The 19,038-nt window shown below is 36.4% G+C and overlaps 1 pseudogene; it reads left to right on the forward strand.

Annotated features, from left to right (window-relative positions):
• The first annotated feature begins 10,149 nt into the window (after positions 1 to 10,149).
• LOC143549252 (uncharacterized) lies at positions 10,150 to 13,605 on the forward strand (annotated as a pseudogene).
• The last annotated feature ends 5,433 nt before the right edge of the window (positions 13,606 to 19,038 follow it).

The raw sequence follows: 19,038 nt of genomic DNA on the forward strand, positions 1-19,038 counted from the left end.
ATGTTTTAGAGAGAGAAATAATATGTGAAATTTGGTGTGAGTAGTGAGATGGCCGTGGCCACTATTTATAGGAAAATCTGAGGACCCATCGCGATACGCGATGGTCCCTTGGCTAAGCCATCGCGTATCGCGACGTAGGTGAGATGAGTCACCCATACCCTTGCCACATGGCGGACGCGGTGCCACGTGGTGATACGTGTCAGCTGGAGTGCCACGTGTGGACACTTGGCGGGACACGTGCCCACCTATCAGACCACATCATCGCAATACGCGATGACGTTGGTTGTTTGTGTCGTCGCGTATCGCCACGTCACTTATTTCTTGGTTTTTGAAACATGCCCTTCGCGATACATGATGGGCTTGTCCTCTGACCCGTCGCGTATCGCTACGGGACAGGAAATCAGATTTTTACATTTTAAGTCCTTGTACTTTTGAAACTTGGTATTTTTAATCCGATATTTTCACAATGTTACAAAAATCATCATCTTCACAATCAGTCAACGATTCTACTGATGAGCATGATTTAAATGAACTAGAATTAGAATAATCAGTTTTAACATCTTTTTCAATGTTTGAATTAACAGAGTTATCTTTTTCAATGGTTGAATTAACAGGTTTATCTTTTGTTTTACCCTTTACCACCCATTTCTGCCCAACCGAACTTGTTTTCTTATAAAAACCAACATTATTCTTCTTTATCTTTGAAGACTCACCAACCTCAAAATCGTTTTTGAAAAGTTCCTTCTCCACACTCCGTTTTAAAATCTTTATGGGTGGAGATGTGGGTCTCACAAATGGATCTCTCACATGTGGTTTCTTGTTTACCAAAGGCCTATTCTCTTGGGAACGAGAGAATCGTTTTGGGCATGAGTAAAACAAATGTCCTTCCTCATTGCAACAAAAACATTTCCTCCGATCAACAAATTTGTTAACTGGAAGAACTTGATTTTCTTCCGTATCACTCTCAGCCTTAAGTCTATAAAACTCATCATTAGATTGTTTTCTAAAGATGGCCTTTTTTTCTTCCTTAGAGGTCTCACCTTTAACAAAAAAATCTTTTGAAAACCATTTTTCGATTTTACAGACTCTTTGTTAATTTAACCTCTTTGAACCCCAATACTTTGTCTTTTGTGATAAAAACTAGTTTTAGCAAATTTAAATTTTTGATTACCAGTTTTATCACTTGATTGAGTTTCAAATTTTGCTTCAGACAACACATGTTCTGAAGCTTGCTTACCCACCTCGCTCTCATACTCAGAGCTGTTGAAGGACTTAACAAGTTCCCAACACATGAAAGAGATGATGAAATATCATTTTGTGGTGAGCCAGTCACCACATTCATCGCCTTGAAGAACCCTTCTGGTTCTTTTGGAATATAAGAGCTCCAAATAGGAGGACGTACAACATGATATTTCGGATCATCCTTTCTGTCCGTTGAAATATCAGTAGATGGTTTTGGGACAATATGATCAAGGACATATGATGAGGCGGAATAACTTTTCAGTTTAGTTTCAACCCTTTCAGTTTCATTTTAATCAATTGGTGTTCCTTTTTAAGTTCCGCTTTCTCATCAATATGCCTATTGATAGCAATCTGTTTATCCTCAACCGTGTGTTTAAGCATAGACATTGTTTTCTCATCTTGTAGGATTTTCACCCACATGTTTTGCTCACATGTTTGAAGCTTGTCATAAGCTTCTTTAATACTTTTATAATCAAGAAACACATTATTGTAGTCGGTTTTTAATGAATCAATAATAAAATCTTTTTCAACACACGACTCACAAACATGTCTAACCTCTTGACTAGAAAATGTTACATGCCCGGCCATGTAAGCATTATTAGTGGACTCTTCTTCAATATCTGCATCAATCATTTCTTCAATATTTACAGCTGTTGGAATTTCACCAGCTGTCTCAGTCTCATCTTCTTCATCAACTCCAAAATCAATTTTTCCATGAGGTACTTCCTCTCCATTAAACCAACCTGCAAAACTTTCAAACACATCAGGTGGCAAAAAGGATTTGAAAAATTCATTTGGAATTGAATCAAAACTCTTAGGAGATTCTGTCTCTTAAGGATCACTTGACATTCCCTTAGTGTTTTTCTCCTCTTGATCATCACATATTTCATCAAATTCAGTCTTTTCAGCATCAGTGAAATCAGCTGCTCTGATCTCATCCTTTACAGCATCATCTTCAACATCTTTTTCCACATCCTCCACAGCTTCAACTGCATTTACAACATTTACCTGTTCTCCAGCTTGTTGATTCTCACCAATTACCTCGGCTACATTTGCCCGGTGAACAATAGAGTTTCAGTTGAAACCTTCATCTAGTTGTGCATGACAAGCTTTTGATGACGAGGCCTTGGGCTTCTTTGATGATTTAGCTGGTGCAAGAGAGCTTTAATGATAAATGGCCTGTCTATTGTAGTCCCTACCAAAAGGATTAGGACTATTTTCTCCAACTTCTGGGTTCGTGCATTCCCTCTTGAAATTTCCTTTCTCCTTGCATCGAAAACATCAGACCTTTGATTTGTCAAATCTTAGTTTTAATGTCGTCCCATCAAGACAATTCTTTCCAGTAATTTCCCTAAATATTTGAGCTCTTCTGACAACACTAGCCATGCATCAACGAATATTCAACATCTCCAATCTCTTCTGGATTGATTTGATCATAATCCTCCTTAGTCATGTTATAGTTTCCAATTAGTCCAACAATTAAGCATTCATATGACTCGAGAACGGATCCTAGAAAAGCCATATGTTCTTGAACATTCTCAGAAGTAAGTCCATTGATGTTCTTGATGTTAACAGCTATGTTGCATTACATAACATCGGATGATGGACTCGTGGGTTTTGAGGATTGATTAGGAGCAGAGTTGGTTCCAGTGTAAGTGATTTTGTAGTGCGGTATGTTATTTGATTGAAGTTAACTTGGTTGTACACTACCACCACAACTACCGTTAATGACAAAAAGCAGTTTGGATTTTTGGGCCAGGTGCTACCACAGATTGTGATGAATTGAAGTATAACTCGATATCTTGAGTTACCGCGGTACTCTTCATTTTCTGCTTCTTGCGGACTTCGAGCTGTTGTGCTTCCAATTTTTCAATGAATCGAGCTAGAGTCAATCTAGCGTATGCAATTGGGTTTGACTGTTGAATCATAATGAATGTCTCCCATTTGTCAGATAGAGAATCAGCAAGTTTGTCAATATACTCATATTCTTGCTTATCAATACCCAATCTCTTCATTTCATTAACCAGATGACAATACCTCCTGATTAATTGTGCCATTGATTCTCCTTTGACCATGGTGAAGATATCAAATTCCTTCTTCAACAGAGTATTTTAGACTTTCTCATATCTGGATTCCCTCTGTCCTTGTTAAGTAAAGCTTCCTAGATTGAGTGACACGAGCCATTGCGATGTAAAAGTTGAAAATCTCGGACTTAATGTCTTGTTGAAAAAGATTCATCATTTTCTTTTCTCGAATAAATCTTGCTCTATCACCCTCAGGAATTTGGGATAAACGATAGCTGGTACCGTTCTCGTTACGTGGAATGATGTACTCCACTTCGATCGCTTCCCATGCATCGTAATTAACAGCCTGCACATATGTCTCAAATTAACCGCCCAACTCGATAATCCTCTATTCTCAAAAGCTTCGGTGGCTTAGTAGATGTGCTCATCTCATTCTCTAGTTTGACGTTCTGAAGTATTTCCAAAGGTTGTGACACGAAGGCATTCATTTCCTCCATAATTGCACGTAAATCAAGAAAATCAGCTTATGCGGCATATAAGTATGTTTAAGGCGTGTAAGTATTAAAGAGTGTAAGTCTCTTATACGCTATACATACACTTAGACGGCGTGTAACACTTATATGGAGAACAATCTTCTTACGTATAACAGACTTATGCGTATAACCCACTTATACGGAGAACACTTATACGACAAAGATGATACGCTGATTACACTTATCCGCTTGTTACACTTATACGGTGAAGACACTTATACGAAGATCTGTAGACATATACGGCGAAGTGACTGTGAAGATGATTATGATCTGAAACTTGAAAATCTGATTGAATTTAATGTTTAACCCTTGCAGAAATGATCCTTAGGTATATACGAACATGTCACTGAGATGAATTTGATTTTGAACCATAAATGAGTGATTAATTGAAGAATAAGTTCCGTTGATAAACTTTGACTTGTAAATCTTCAAACTGATACGAGTTGATGTGTTCAATTCAGTAGTAAACACGAGCCTATTGCTCTAATACCACTTGAAAGACCTGATGCCGGATCATAATACGTTTCGTATGCGTGTCAATACAACACGATACACATCATATATGTTGTGTTACTATACTTAACTATACGGTGGAAACATATAGTAAAGGAACTAAACACATCTCAACTCAAAGGATTGTCACTATATTCATTTAACAATTTCAGTACACGTGATAATATTTCTTCCAAAGATTACAACATTAAGCTTATATATACACAAAACCCTATGGCCCATATAAGCATAGTGGCGTATAAGACTTATACGTCGTATAAGTTTTATACGTTGCTACTTATACTCCCTTAACATGAGAATCTAACAAATCAGCTCGTTTTAACTATACAAGACTTAGCAATATCAGACATTTTGCACTAACAGCTATTGGTAATACAAGGTCCGAAATAAACTAGAAGTCAAAGCAGTTGCCAACTTATATTACAAGGTGAATATGTTCAATCTTTTCTTTAACGTGAATATGTTAAACCTTAACCAAACAGACATACATTTTACTCTTGTGATGAACAGGTTGTTTATTACAAAGAGTTAGATAAACATTTTCATGAGATTACATGATCTCTAAATTCGTTATAATAGAAAGTAGAAAATAAAAACAACTCAGACCGATTACGTATATATGTGTCTGGATTCAAACATATTTGACTAAGCAGGCATGCAAATAAAGTTAGTCATAACCGGTTCTCCAATGGGCAATAGCTCCCGAAGAACTCTTGAATTGTGTGTGTAGGGAAGTTGTACAAATTCCCGGAATGACCAGTATTCCTGCTGAAATTGTAACAGAAAAGTATATTTATATTTAAAGGTTGATATAAAAAGCGTTTAAAGTCGGTCAATGTTTCACCAGCTCATCGCTAAAGTATTTCCCAACCATTGCAGGTATTTAGATATAGATAGCTATATAAAAGAATTAGAGTCATGATGATAGATGATCGGTTTACAAGATGGCTCAAATTTTGAATATATAATCCTTGTAATAATATAAAACAGTATTTTGTAACCGAATGCTTGGGTATTTAAATCCCTAGTAATTTTTAATGTAAATTAACATTTAATAAACTTAAAGTCTCCCGCTAAAATAAACCAGCAACTCTGATATAATTACCAAACAGGTACCAACCGAGTGTCACACTTCGAGGCCCTAAGTAGGGGTGTGACACATCACAAGGGATAGGCCCAACTCATCTACGACACGCGGAGGAGCATGTAATTACGGATTTTTTTTGGTTAAACTCGTTTCAACTCATCTTTGTACCATTTCAAACAATGTTCAACTTGTTTTTTACTTGTAATAAACATACTATGACTTTCTAATCTCTATTTCAACTTCATTGAGTCAATTGGTAAATTCAACGGCTTAATGAGCCCATTAACATGTTTAACCAAATTGAATTCAATTTCAAACACATTTTTAAATAGTCAAACCGACCAAGTGTTCAAGTTTTCCTTTATTATCTAGTTTCCTTTCCTCAGGTAATTTTTTTGTTGAATTTCTGCACGTTCATATCATTCGGAACTTGATGCTACGTTACAAGTAATTTAACAATAGTGTTAGTTTATAAAAATGAACCCGACTCGCTTATGCGACCATTCGGTTAATATTTGGAAATTTTCATACTTTTACTTATAAAACATGGTTCTTTCATCTCATAAAATTATAAAATAATATTTTTGTTATATCGGAAACAAATTTGACATAAGTCGAGTTCGTGTCTGACCGAACACAAACCACTCGCTTAAACTGGTTTTCATACTTTTTAGGCCCGTTTCAGATTTTCTCGAAACGAGTCCAGCATATTAACATGACTAAGCATTATTATTACCATGGTTGCAAAAGTCGCTAGGCGGACCCTAGGCGGCTGACTGGGAAGTTGGGTGTACTCGGAGTACTTGGAGAGTACTCGGACATGGTAAATACAAAAAAATTATTTTTTGAATATTAAATATATGTCAAATATCATAAATTTACTAATATTTATAATAAAATAAGTAAAGATCAATATTAATAAGAGAAACACATTCTTAAATAATAAATTATTTTAAAAATTGTTAGTCATTAAGTAAAAAATGATATTTATTCTTTAATATTAAAGATATACGAGTTATGTTTTATTTTTTAAGCTAAAATCGGCTCAAGTTCACCGACTAGATGCGATTCTAACTTATGTTAACCACCTTTAATCGGTTCTTAGCAACTAGGCGGAATTAAAGAAACTCACCTCGATGACATACCTTGTAGCGAATACTCGGTAAGTACTCGGCATTGGAAACCGACTTTTACAACATTGATTATAACCCAAAATTTCCTAAAGAAATAAAATTAATCTACTTATAAATTTTACAACTGAAAAGAATAACATTCATTTTTAAGTGAAATATATATTTTTGATTCAAAGGCTTTAAAACTTAAATAATTAACTGAATCTCACGTATTTCTACTTGTTTTTTCGTTCTTTTGTACTTCTCAATGACCCTAGAAATATTTTATTCCCGTGCTAAACCGAACTTAGCCGGTTCACTTGCTTAAGTGCTCGCTTTCGCATTCTACTCGTGAAACTCAACATGCGAGTTTCATAAGCCCTTTTTTATGATTTACAATTATTTTCGGTTGTAGACATTACAATGTTTTTCTCGTTAGGTCATGCCTTTGTTTACAAACCGATTCGCACTTATGTCATGCATGTTAATGATTTACCTTTCATATTGTTTATGATGATTACATGTGATATATGTGCAATGTGTTTATCGTTTTATGGTGGTTGGTACTCAAATGCATACGCAAACATGATTTCATAGTGGGAGGGTCTGAATGGACGTACCCACTATTTCGATTTATGTTGGAAATCATGGTGGTTCTTATGTTGGAACACATGGTGGTTCTTATTCCCCTAGTATTTCGATTTCGATCAGGAGAACGAGATGATTTATTTGTTTTTCCATTTACTTTATGTACGAGAATTATTACAACTCACCGCATAAATTTTGACAAATATATTTTTTTTAACATGTTATAGAATACTTTAATGAAGTGCTTAGGATGAAGACGATTAGTTGACCTTAGAATTAATTAATTCGACTTTTATTTGTTTCCCGATGTAACGTTATTTGTTATGTTGAGACAATTGTGTTCATGCAACTTATGAAATAAAATCTATATAATTATTGTCACTTTAATCGTGTTACGAGCTTGTGAACAATCTAAATACCGAACCGGTGTATATTCCGCCCAAAGTTGGGATGTTACACTAGGTGACCAGCATAAGGCCTGACTGGCTTTCATTGGGCCTATCTGACCAACTTTGGGCAAAATGGACGTAACTAACTACTATTCCTTATATATTTATATGAATAACAATCGACTTAGGTGATCGGTTGTTTTAGTCTCAGTAGGGATGGGCGGTAACTCTTGATGCGCCCTGAAACACGACACGAAAATAATATAGATTTTGGGTCAGCTTAGACGACCCGTTTTCGTAAATAGGTAAACCGAAACACCACCCTTTAAAAATGGATTGACCTGTTAACCCTTTTAATAATTTTAGGGAAGTTAATTGATTGTTTAAATTTTTACTAAGTCCCTAGATTTTACTTATATTCGTAAATGAACGTAAAATAGATTGACCCAATACATGACATAAACACAACATGAATTTAAATGGGTCCTCATGACACGACACGTCACTGAATAAATATATGTGTTGGGTTAGGGTTGAATAATCTCATCACGCCAACCTGAAATCCATCAACCCACCAACCCGACACGATTGACACCCTAGGTCTCGGTGATTTAACAAGTTATTTTTAGGTTTATTTTTGTTTAATTGGAGACTGAACTAAAAGACGCAGTTAGTTGACAGCTTATATGGTCACTTGTTACTTGACTATTCCAAACACTTAAGCTAAAAAGCTCGAGGTATCATTTTTGTGACGGTTTGAGATCTGACTACACTAAAAAGCATAGAACCGAGCTAGACTACATAAAAAGGTGAAAGTCGTCTCGTCAAACAACCTCGTTTAAGGTCCAAGAAGGTAAGAACTTTTCTAAAAAGCTCCTGAAATGTAGATCTTGTTCATTTACGAACCATATAAGCTAGATCTCACATTTATGGCTTTAAATTCTTAGTAAATGTGTTTTAATCTAGCTTAGAACGAGTCACATATAACCTAGTGATACATGTATACACACACACACATAATCAGGGTTTTTTTTTCATACGTTATCTTTATTAGAAAACTCATGTAGTCTCAAAAAAACATACAAAAAATAATGCCAGTTAATCAACTAATTGTTTCATTTTTAAATTGTTCTAAACTGTATTATACGATATATTTATATTAATAGTGTATGATAACTGATAAGTATATAACTATATTGTTAAATTGTATTTTAATTATTTATTAAATATTTTATTTTAATTATTATTTGTGTAGTAAATAGGTCTTAAAAGTATTATAAAAGTCTCGTAATATACATACATCATACATGTGCCTTGCTTGAACTCTTCAATTTGAGTTGTTGACACACTGAGATTGCTCAACACGGGACAATTATTTCCACACCGTAGTATAAACCAACGAGAATATTTGAATAGTAGACTACTAAATGGTCTGTTAGATTTATTCTTTAAACAAATGTCATTTACTTTCAAACTGTGAAAACAGCTATCAAAAGATTTTATGCGACAGGTAAATAAAATAATGAGTTCAGTGTAAGTTAACGCTTCTTCTAAATTACGTGACAGACTTCTAAACTTACCATTAATTAATTAATTTAATAAACTTACAAATAAAACAATAAATTTTCTATAATAAACTTTATTTGAAGTACCTAGCTATATACTACATAGAGCATTCCGGTCCCCACCTAAAACACTCCTGTCAAATTCATCTCTTACTACGGAATTTCGATGAATTTTCAATTAGAAGTATAAGACGAACCAAAGTTTTCTTGACTGTCATGATTTCTTCGGAAATTCTTTCGGGTTTCTCGGGCCAGCTACCTTGAGTTTGAGAAATTTAATTCGAGAACCGAAACCCGATCATAATCTCTCCTGGGTTATTCAGTTTCGGGTTATACGGGTTCCAGTGTTATTTTGTTAGGTTTACCGGGTTTCTAGAATTTAGTTTAGAAAACTAAAAAATAATAATAAAATGCTAAAATCGAAGCAAAATTATCATCTTCACTTAGCATAAACAAGTGAAAATTAAATAGTCCAATGATAACAAAAACATCTCATCTTCAAGCTCGATTCTTCGTTTCTTCCTCCATTTCCAGCACTATAACATAAAATACTGGAAATGTCTATCGAGCATCTTTTGTATTTTTTGAAAGGTCGACTATCGAGCATTTAATACCATTAATTTGGGCATACTTGGTTCAATGGGTTTTTTGGGGTTTACTCGAATAATCAATACTTGAATCGAAATAGTACGGTCGTGTTTATTAAATCCGGGTCATGTTTCATAAAATATGAGTAATATTTAGGGGTTCGGTTTGACAGTTTTTCAGGTCGGCTTTTGGGGTGTGGTTAAAAATACGTGCCTACTTGTAAGTTGTATCTTAACTCGTGTCCAAATATTTTTATGGTGGTAGATTCGACGACACGCTGACATGGTCCTTGGATGATGATGATATTTGTATGACGTATTGTAATTTTATAATATAATATATTTAAATACAAAAACCCAACTAATTTTATAAGTCATATTCTTTTCTATAAGTAGCAACTATTCAAGGTTGTTCAAGCAAGTCTTGAGTGTTACAAATTAATAATCTTCATTCTTCGACTCCATTGCTCTTGTTCACAAATTTGTCATCTTTTCATTCCTATAATGAAATGAGAGGATCTTTCATGCCCCTCTCGTTTGCAATAATATTATTGTTCTCTTATTTGCATATCCCTTCACTTGCAACTACTCAACCAACAAATGAAGCATCTACTCTTTTGAAATGGAAAGCCAGTCTTGATAAACAAAGCCAATCATTTCTTTCTTCATGGGTTGGAAGCAACCCGTGCCATGATAACTGGACCGGAATCGGTTGTAGTAACAGTACTCCAAGTGTTTTAAAAAGCATCAAAATTCAATTTGCAAATTTAAACGGCACACTTGGTGATCTTGATACATGGCCGTTACGGAATCTTGAATCTTTTGATCTTTTGTCGAATTCACTCCATGGCCGCATTCCTTCCAGTATTGGGAACATGTCGAGACTCACATATCTTGACATTTCCAATAATAGCTTCTCGGGTGTGATTCCACCAGAGATAGGAATGCTAAAATCTTTGCATGAGCTTTATTTGAGCCGAAACCTTCTTACTGGTCATATCCTAGATAAAATTGGTAACCTCAAAAACTTAACTGCGCTTTATTTATCCAAAAATGAATTTACGGGACCCATTCCTCGAGAAATTGGCACACTCAGCAAACTGACCATACTTGACCTTTCTTCTAATAGTCTTACTGGAGTCATTCCTTCCTCTATAGGAAATTTAACCAATCTCGTTAACCTTTATCTGTCTGATAATAAACTTTCTGGGTCCATCCCACCCGAACTAGCTCGGGCTAGGGATCTAGTAGATCTTCATATTGGCAAGAACCTTATCACCGGTACTTACCTTCCAAAATTTTAGTCGGCTAGGAAGTATGTACTTTAATGAAAACAGTATATATGGCTCCATTCCGGATTATTTTGCAAATTACACTCATCTTAGAGAGTTGCACTTAGCTGATAACAATCTCAGTGGCTACATACCACCTGAATTAGGTAAGAGAACAGCCCTTGTTGAATTGAACTTGTTCATGAATAATCTTGTAGGTTCTATTACTCAAGATATTAATTTAACTAAGATGGAAGTGTTATGTGTATGTTCGCACATGCTTTCTGGTCATTTACCAAATGCAATCTGTGTCTCTGGAGTTCTAACACGTTTCGGTGTGCAGAACAATATCTTTTCTGGTCCTGTACCAAAGAGCTTAAAAAATTGTATCAAATTGAAGTCACTTTGGCTGAGTAATAACAAACTGACCGGAAACACCTCTGAAGATTTTGGAATATATCCCGAGTTGGAGAATGTTGATTTGAGCTACAATAATTTCTATGGACAGGTGACTAGTAACTGGGGACGCTGTTCTACTTTAACTAGCTTACATATATCCAACAACAATTTGTCTGGAAAAATATCTATAGAGCTAGGAAGTGCAACAAGATTAGTGGAGCTTTATCTCTCATCAAATCATTTAGTTGGTGAAATCCCAAAGAGCTTTGAGAGATTAAGCTCATTGTCAAAGTTGTTCTTGGATGGCAATAAACTATCTGGTACAATTCATCCAGAATTGGGAAATCTGAACAATTTAGAAGAACTTAACCTGGCAAAAAATTCTTTTACCGGCCCAATGAATGTAAATATAGGAGACTTCTTCAAGCTAAGGTGCTTGAACTTAAGCGATAACAAACTTAAGATAGATATTCTTGTGAATATATCCAAGTTGGAAAATTTAGAATCTCTTGACCTTAGTAAAAATAATTTGACTGGGAGATTACCTTCACAGCTTGGGGCATTAAAGTTTCTAGAAACATTAAACCTCTCCCATAATAACCTCACAGGCTCCATTCCTTCAAGTTTCTCCGAAATGTTGAGTTTAACTACAGTCGATGTATCTTTCAATCAGCTAGAAGGACCAGTTCCAAATATGAGAGCGTTTAAATTGGCTCCTATGGAGGCACTTCGACATAACAAGGGGTTATGTGGAAATAACACTGGGTTAGACTGTCCCTTCCAAACAAGAAATCAAGGTAATAAAAAGAAGGTTTCAAAGGTGATTCTAATCATTTTTCCTACTTTGGGATGCATGTTGTTATTGTTTTTTATTGGTTTCATATTCTTTTATCTCCATAAAAGAAACCCAAATGATACTTAGGACACAAGTGACAAGAGCAGACATGTTTACCATCTGGAGTTATGATGGGAAAATGGTGTATGATCAAGTCCCGGATCGATAATCAAACACTATATAAATCAGAAAATCTAACTCTAAAAACTTACAATCTCTCAAACCCTAACTCGGTTTGACTCTTTATGAACCCTAACTCGGTTGCATATAGATGAACCCTAACTCGGTTACATCTCGTGTGTGTCTCTTGGATGAACCCTAACTCGGTTACACCTCACACCACCACACAATCTAATGTCTAACCATGACTTGGTTTATATAGACTAACCTAACTTGCTAGCCAAGACATTACCTATTATAATCACAATACAATTAGGAAACATAATGTAATTAGGAAACATAACCAACTATGACTGACTTGTCAATATTGGTCCCTCAAGTTCATCGACTTGTGACTTGGAGTCCGAAATTACTTCCAACATATGAGAGCGTCATTGAAGCCTTAGGGGACTTTGACTCGAAGCATATTGTTGGGGTTGGTGGACATGGTACCGTTTATAAGGCAGAATTGCCAACAGAAGTTTTGGCAGTGAAAAAAGTTCATGCACCAGAAGATGGCGAGATACAAAATCTCAAGAGTTTTGAAAATGAGATCCGAGTACTAACAGAAATACGTCATCACAACATTGTCAAGCTTTATGGATTTTGTTCACATTCAAGACACTCATTTTTGGTATATGAGTTCTTGTCAGGAGGGAGCTTAAGGAACGTACTGACCAACATAGAACTAGCTGTGGAATTTGATTGGAAAAAGAGGGCGATGGCTGTTAAAGGTATTGCAAAGGCCTTATCCTATATGCACCATGATTGTTCACAACCAATCATCCACAGAGACTTATCGAGCAACAATGTTTTATTTGATTCATATTGGGTTGCTCATATATCTGATTTTGGAACAGCCAGACTATTGAAGCCCAACTCCTCGAATTGGACTTCATTTGCTGGAACATTTGGTTATGCTGCCCCAGGTACAAAATCAATGTTGGAATAAACTGTATTTGTTAGATGTTGACCTGATTTTTTTGGTGCAGAGTGTGCATACACGATGGAAGTGAATGAAAAGTGTGATGTTTACAGCTTTGGGGTACTAACACTAGAAATTATAATGGGAAAGCATCCGGGAGATTTCCTTATTTCGGCTCAAGACATGGAAGGCGTATCTTGGACTGAAATTACGGACCAACGCCTTGCTCCACCTGATGAACAAGTTGCTGATCAAGTACAAACACTTCTCCAGATAGCATTCTCTTGCATGCATCAGAGCCCTCACTCTAGGTCATCAATGAGGGATATTGCTCATCGGTTATGATGATAAAAGGATAAAGCACAAAAACGATTGAAGCTTTTATCAAGCTACTTAAGTACTTTTATTTTCATCTCATAATTTAAAACAATATAGTTGTTCTGTACTTTCCTCTTACGATCTATATACGGTCTTCTTGTTTCCCCTTTGCCTTGTATTGCGATGTAATGTTTATTGACATATAATAAGATTTGACCTCAAAAAAAATAAAAAAATAAAATCTATGGTCTTCTTGTGCATGCAGTTGAAAACTAAATTCGATAACGACCACAAAAACCGAAGAAACACTAGTTCAACTCTAAGAGGGTTAACCTAATATCTCAACCGAGAGGTTTAGAGCAATCTGATCTTTATGAGCTGATATCGACCTAGCATGCAAAACAAAACATCGTGAGCTCGTAATGAGAAACGGACAAGGGGGTACTTCTCGTAACCACCCTCCCGTGTGTCAATTAGTAATTGTAATGAGAGAGTAATCGTTTAGGGTAATATAATGTGGATTCTTTTACCATTGGTAGGGAGAAGTATTTATAGCCGGAGAGGTTGAGAAGAATGGACTAGCTGTCACCCTTAATTGAACCTTCTATTCTCATGGGTGAGCACGTTAAAGGTTTGTGATTGGGTGAGACAACCGGCATACGGAGACAGTTGTCACATATGGTGTACAACGTTGGCGTCCTTTGATTTTTTTTATCATGCCATCGTGGTCCTTTGGCGACTCTTGGACTGTGATTTGCTTAGATGTTATCCGCCGTACGCTGCTTGTCTCTCTTATGGGTGACAGGGTCTCTCTGCTGGTGACAGTTGATCAGAATGCGGACAACCTTCTATGCCACGCGGCTAGCTGGCGTTATCTAATATCCACGGGTGGCTTCTATTGTCTTGCGACTGGGTTTGTGACCCTATTTCTACAAGTCCCCCAGTCCATTGTTTCTTTCGCGTTGCTAATTAGCGGGTGGAATTTTATACTCTTTGACGCTTTTGAACTTACGGGTTTTTGGCATGTTCACTGTAATCCTATCCATTCTGCGCGTGGACGTCTTGGCCTAACAATTTTGGTGGCAGCTTTTATTAATGTGAGTTATAAAAGAGTGACAGGGCGTCTGACGATGACAGTTGTGACGTTGGCACACATGTGGAGCCGCCTTTCGTCTACCACAAGGGGGCGTTATTCCCCTCATACTGCCAAGAATTTAAGGTCATTACTCTCTTGTGTGATCATATGGTTGGCGTCATCATCCGGTTGGTTTTGTTCTTTATGGCGTGCAACTGTCAACTACCACATTTATTAGAGCGAGTATAAATAAACAACCTTGGCTTTCTTTTCTTTGTTCTTTATTACACATGTTTGTATCATTTCTCATTCCCCACAATTTCTTCTACCTTCTTTGTGTCTTTCCTGGGTTATGCCGTTTATCATTAATCTATGCAATAGATTGTTTGGTAGGGATGTTGGCCGGGCCGATGTCATTACTTTTCGTGTTATCGTTCGTTTACATGTTTTGGTGATGACTTCATACTAGGCTTCATTCCAATCAACCATCATTGTTCTTTCTACGTTGTTCGTTGCTGAGCTTATGAGGTTTGAAGGATCATTTTCCAAGGGACAAGATCTTTCTTATTATGAGGCTCATCTCACGTCTAACTTTGGTGGTTAGTTTTCTTTATTTATGTCCTACTTCCTTCGCAGTGGAAGCAATTTGATTTTTTGAATTAGTGTGATCCATTTTTCACTTATGTTTTTATTTTTACTTTTACCATTTGGCGAAATAAATGTGTGGGGTCTTCATGTATTTTTGATGATTGGAATCCAATTATTGTGTAACTGGCCCCTTTTGTTATGGACTGGATTTGTAAAAAGTAGAAAAAGGTGAGTTAACGTCTGACGTTCTGTCCGTTGAAGCACTGACGATTTTTTTACTTTTTGCAGGCACGTGAATGTTACATGCCCACATGTCGTAATTTGAAAATTTCCCGCATGACATATGGTTGGACCCTTGTTTCTCTCTTTTTTACACATCATATACATCACATTAACTGCAATGAGTATAATAGGGGAAATGTTCACCGTCGCCTCGGTTTCTCTTCTACTTCTTCATTTTTCTCCCTGGATCCTCTTTGATTTCCTATGGAATTCTTTCAATCTTGTTAAATCTCTTGAATCTTCCACTTTCTTTCCAATTTTTGTCACAAATTCATGGTGTCTTCTGTGCCGGAGAAAAAAGGGTCTAGTTTGAATATAGATACTACCACGATTAAATGGAAGGATTCAGGTTTCAGAAATTGGTTTCTAGACCATATTTCACCGGAATGGGAGCCTGAACCTCCTGCCATCAGCAACACTGCTTCCCAACCTCCAGCGGGCAAGATTAATCTTTATGGATCTGGAAATTTTTTTTGCCCATTACTAAGTTCATTCATGACTTCTTGTTGTCCTATGAACTTCACATCACCTAGAACCATCCAATAGAAATTATGCGTGCCCGCCATTTTGAATTTCACTATATGTCCCGGAATCTCTATGCTATTGTTAAAAGTTCAATGTCTTTTACAAATAGTATTCGTGGGATAGTTAGTTTGGGTTTTATCTAAGGGATAAAGAAGTTAAGTTTGTGGGTGAGGTTTCCTGGTGCTTGCATGACTGGAATCACAAGTTTTTTTTTACATTCATGCGGATACTATCCTCATCCCCATGACTTTTCATGATCCTCCTAACAAAATTGTTGGCATGCCTCTGATAGTGTACAAGAACCAATATTGGTACAAGACGCTTACTTCTCACTCTAGTATTTGTTTTAACAAAGAGGTTGCCCTCAGTCATAATGTTCTTTCCCTTTTCTTTCCTTTTCAGCTCCTATTCATCATTATTTTCATCTTCTTAAATCACTTAAGAATCATGAGTGTTTGGAGACATAATAAGTTCAATATTAAGGCCCAATTCAGCTTTTATGTTTACCTCCATGTCCAATTGTTCATCATTTTCATCATCATTATCATCACCATATTAACAACATTATCATTAACATTATCAATATTTTCACCATCGTTTCTATTGACATCATCATCTTCCACCTCATTATCATCATCAACATAAGCCCTTGAAATCAAGTTAATTCCATTCTCATTCCCATTCATTACCACTTCATTTTCTACCTCACTATTAGCATAAGCACTTGAAATCAAGTTAATTGCATTCTCATCCTCATGCATTACCTCTTCATTTTTCTACTTCACTATCAGCCTAAGTAGACAAAATCAAATTTATTGAATTCACGTTTTCATCTGCTTCATTATCATCTGAAGCATAAGCTGTAGAAATCAAATTCATGGCATTAGTCAAAGGTTTATTCTCCCCCTTTTTGGGAGCATCATCTGATTTCTCAACATTTACATATGCTTGACTTGATTTTAATCTTTCAACTTGTAACATCCCGTTTTCTAGTTTCGGATAATAAAATGAAAATATGAGTTATTAAGAGTCGGGCTAGTGTTGGGTTAAATAGATATAGGTTATGAACTTGGGTTATGAAGGAAAGAGGGAAAGACCGTGGGCTTAAGCCCATGACCCATAATTATATAAGCCTTAATTACCCATTTAATCATTCATTTCACACATATTTCATACACCACCAAAACACACACTTAAGCTCTCTCTCTCTAATTTCTCTCATTTCTCTAGCCGAAACAAGATAGAAAACCGATCCCAATCCAAGGTAATGATAGCATGATGTTGTATGAACTAAAATCCGTTAGATTTAGTCACGAAGCGACGAGCCAAAACCGTTAAACAGTTAAAGTCAAGGGATCCGGGTGGAATCGGGTATAAACTGAACCTAAGATGAGCTTAGTGGTCAACCTAGCTCAGATCTGGATCGAACGGGGCATAAAACGGTGAAAAATGGTGGAAAACAAGTGAGATCTCGTTTTTCCGGCGAAGTAGCGGTTTTCAGGCGATGGCGGCGCAGGAAAACAGCATACGAGTATGTCACAGAATGTCTGATATTCTCTAACTGCTATGGAAGATTAACAAACTAGCCTTAGTTCGTGTCCCAGTTCGCTATGGAAAAGATAACAACTTACCCCCGATTCGCTATGACTATTCGTTAACAAAGATAACGAATTAGAAGGTCCAATTCGCTATATGGACTGATTCGTTATATGGTCTGGTTCGTTATATGGACTGATTCGTTATAAGGACCAGTTCGTTAGAGGGTCCAATTCGTTATAAGGACCAGTTCATTATGATAAGTCAATTCGTTAAAGAGCTGAGTAACGAACTAGAAGTTTAACAAAATGACAGAATAGTCCATGGACTTAGAAAAAGAATGATTTAATTACAAAAGAGTCCTTAGACTTTATTAATTTATGGAAGATACCTTAAAGAATTAAGAGGTTAACAATAAAATATTATCATGAAATCCTAATGGAAAATGTGTTAAGACAGTTAATGAAATTAAATTTTTTCCAAGCTAACCTGGCAGCTTAACCCCAGCTAGGGGCTCTGCCCCTTAGACCCCGATAGGGGCTGCCGCCCCTAGAACCCCGCTGCCAGGGGCGCTGCCCCCGGACCCCCATTCGTTGAGGGTTATAATTGAACTAGAATGTGATATGGATAGTGATATAAATTAATACGCGTAATTGTTATACAGTTAGCCGTGCACAACTAAAGAAAGGGATAACCATTAACGGTGAACGTAACAAAGTTCAGGTGAGTTTCTAGCCCCACTTCCTTGTTATGTTTTCGGGGCTATCTGCATACTCGATGTGATAGTTAATACACTTACCTTAAGTGGTAAGTGTATGCTTGGTATGATTTATGCATGATGATTTCTTGACGATGCGTGAACGATCTTCAGATATTGCATGTACCGTCAGGAGGTAGTTAAAGATATGATTGATATATATGATGTATGAATGATGTATGTATGTTATGTTAATAGTACGTGAACGATCTTCGGATATTGCACGTATTATAAAGGAAAGTATGTAAAGACAGGTATGTTATAGTTGCACGAAACAAAGGGACCAAACCCTAATAATATCTGTGAGGATAGGGACCAGACCCTAATAATATCTGTGATGTTGGGGACCAGACTCTTATAATATCTGTGAGGGTAGGGACCATACCCTAATAATATCTGTGATGTCAGGGACCAGAACCTTATAATATCTGTGAGGTTATAGGGCGGGAAGCTCTTTACGTAGTATGGATAGTTATGCATGTAAAATAAAGTATGAATAATGTACACACCTTCGGGCATGTGTGCAAGTATGTGAACAGATTGTATGTTGTATGATTAACTAGAACTCACTCAACGTAGCTGACTTTTAGTATGCACGCAAGTGAGTAGAATGAGGCAGCTCGCTTGAGGGGAAGCACATGACATGGAATTGAAGACACTGGCATCTCAAGGAAATGTTATGTTATTTAAAAGACAATGTTTTATGTTTAAACGATTTGAATGCTCGT

This window comes from Bidens hawaiensis, unplaced genomic scaffold, assembly GCF_021521415.1.
Source record: "Bidens hawaiensis isolate Kalapana, Puna unplaced genomic scaffold, B.hawaiensis_p1.1 tig00015452_1, whole genome shotgun sequence".
Taxonomy (NCBI): domain Eukaryota; kingdom Viridiplantae; phylum Streptophyta; class Magnoliopsida; order Asterales; family Asteraceae; genus Bidens; species Bidens hawaiensis.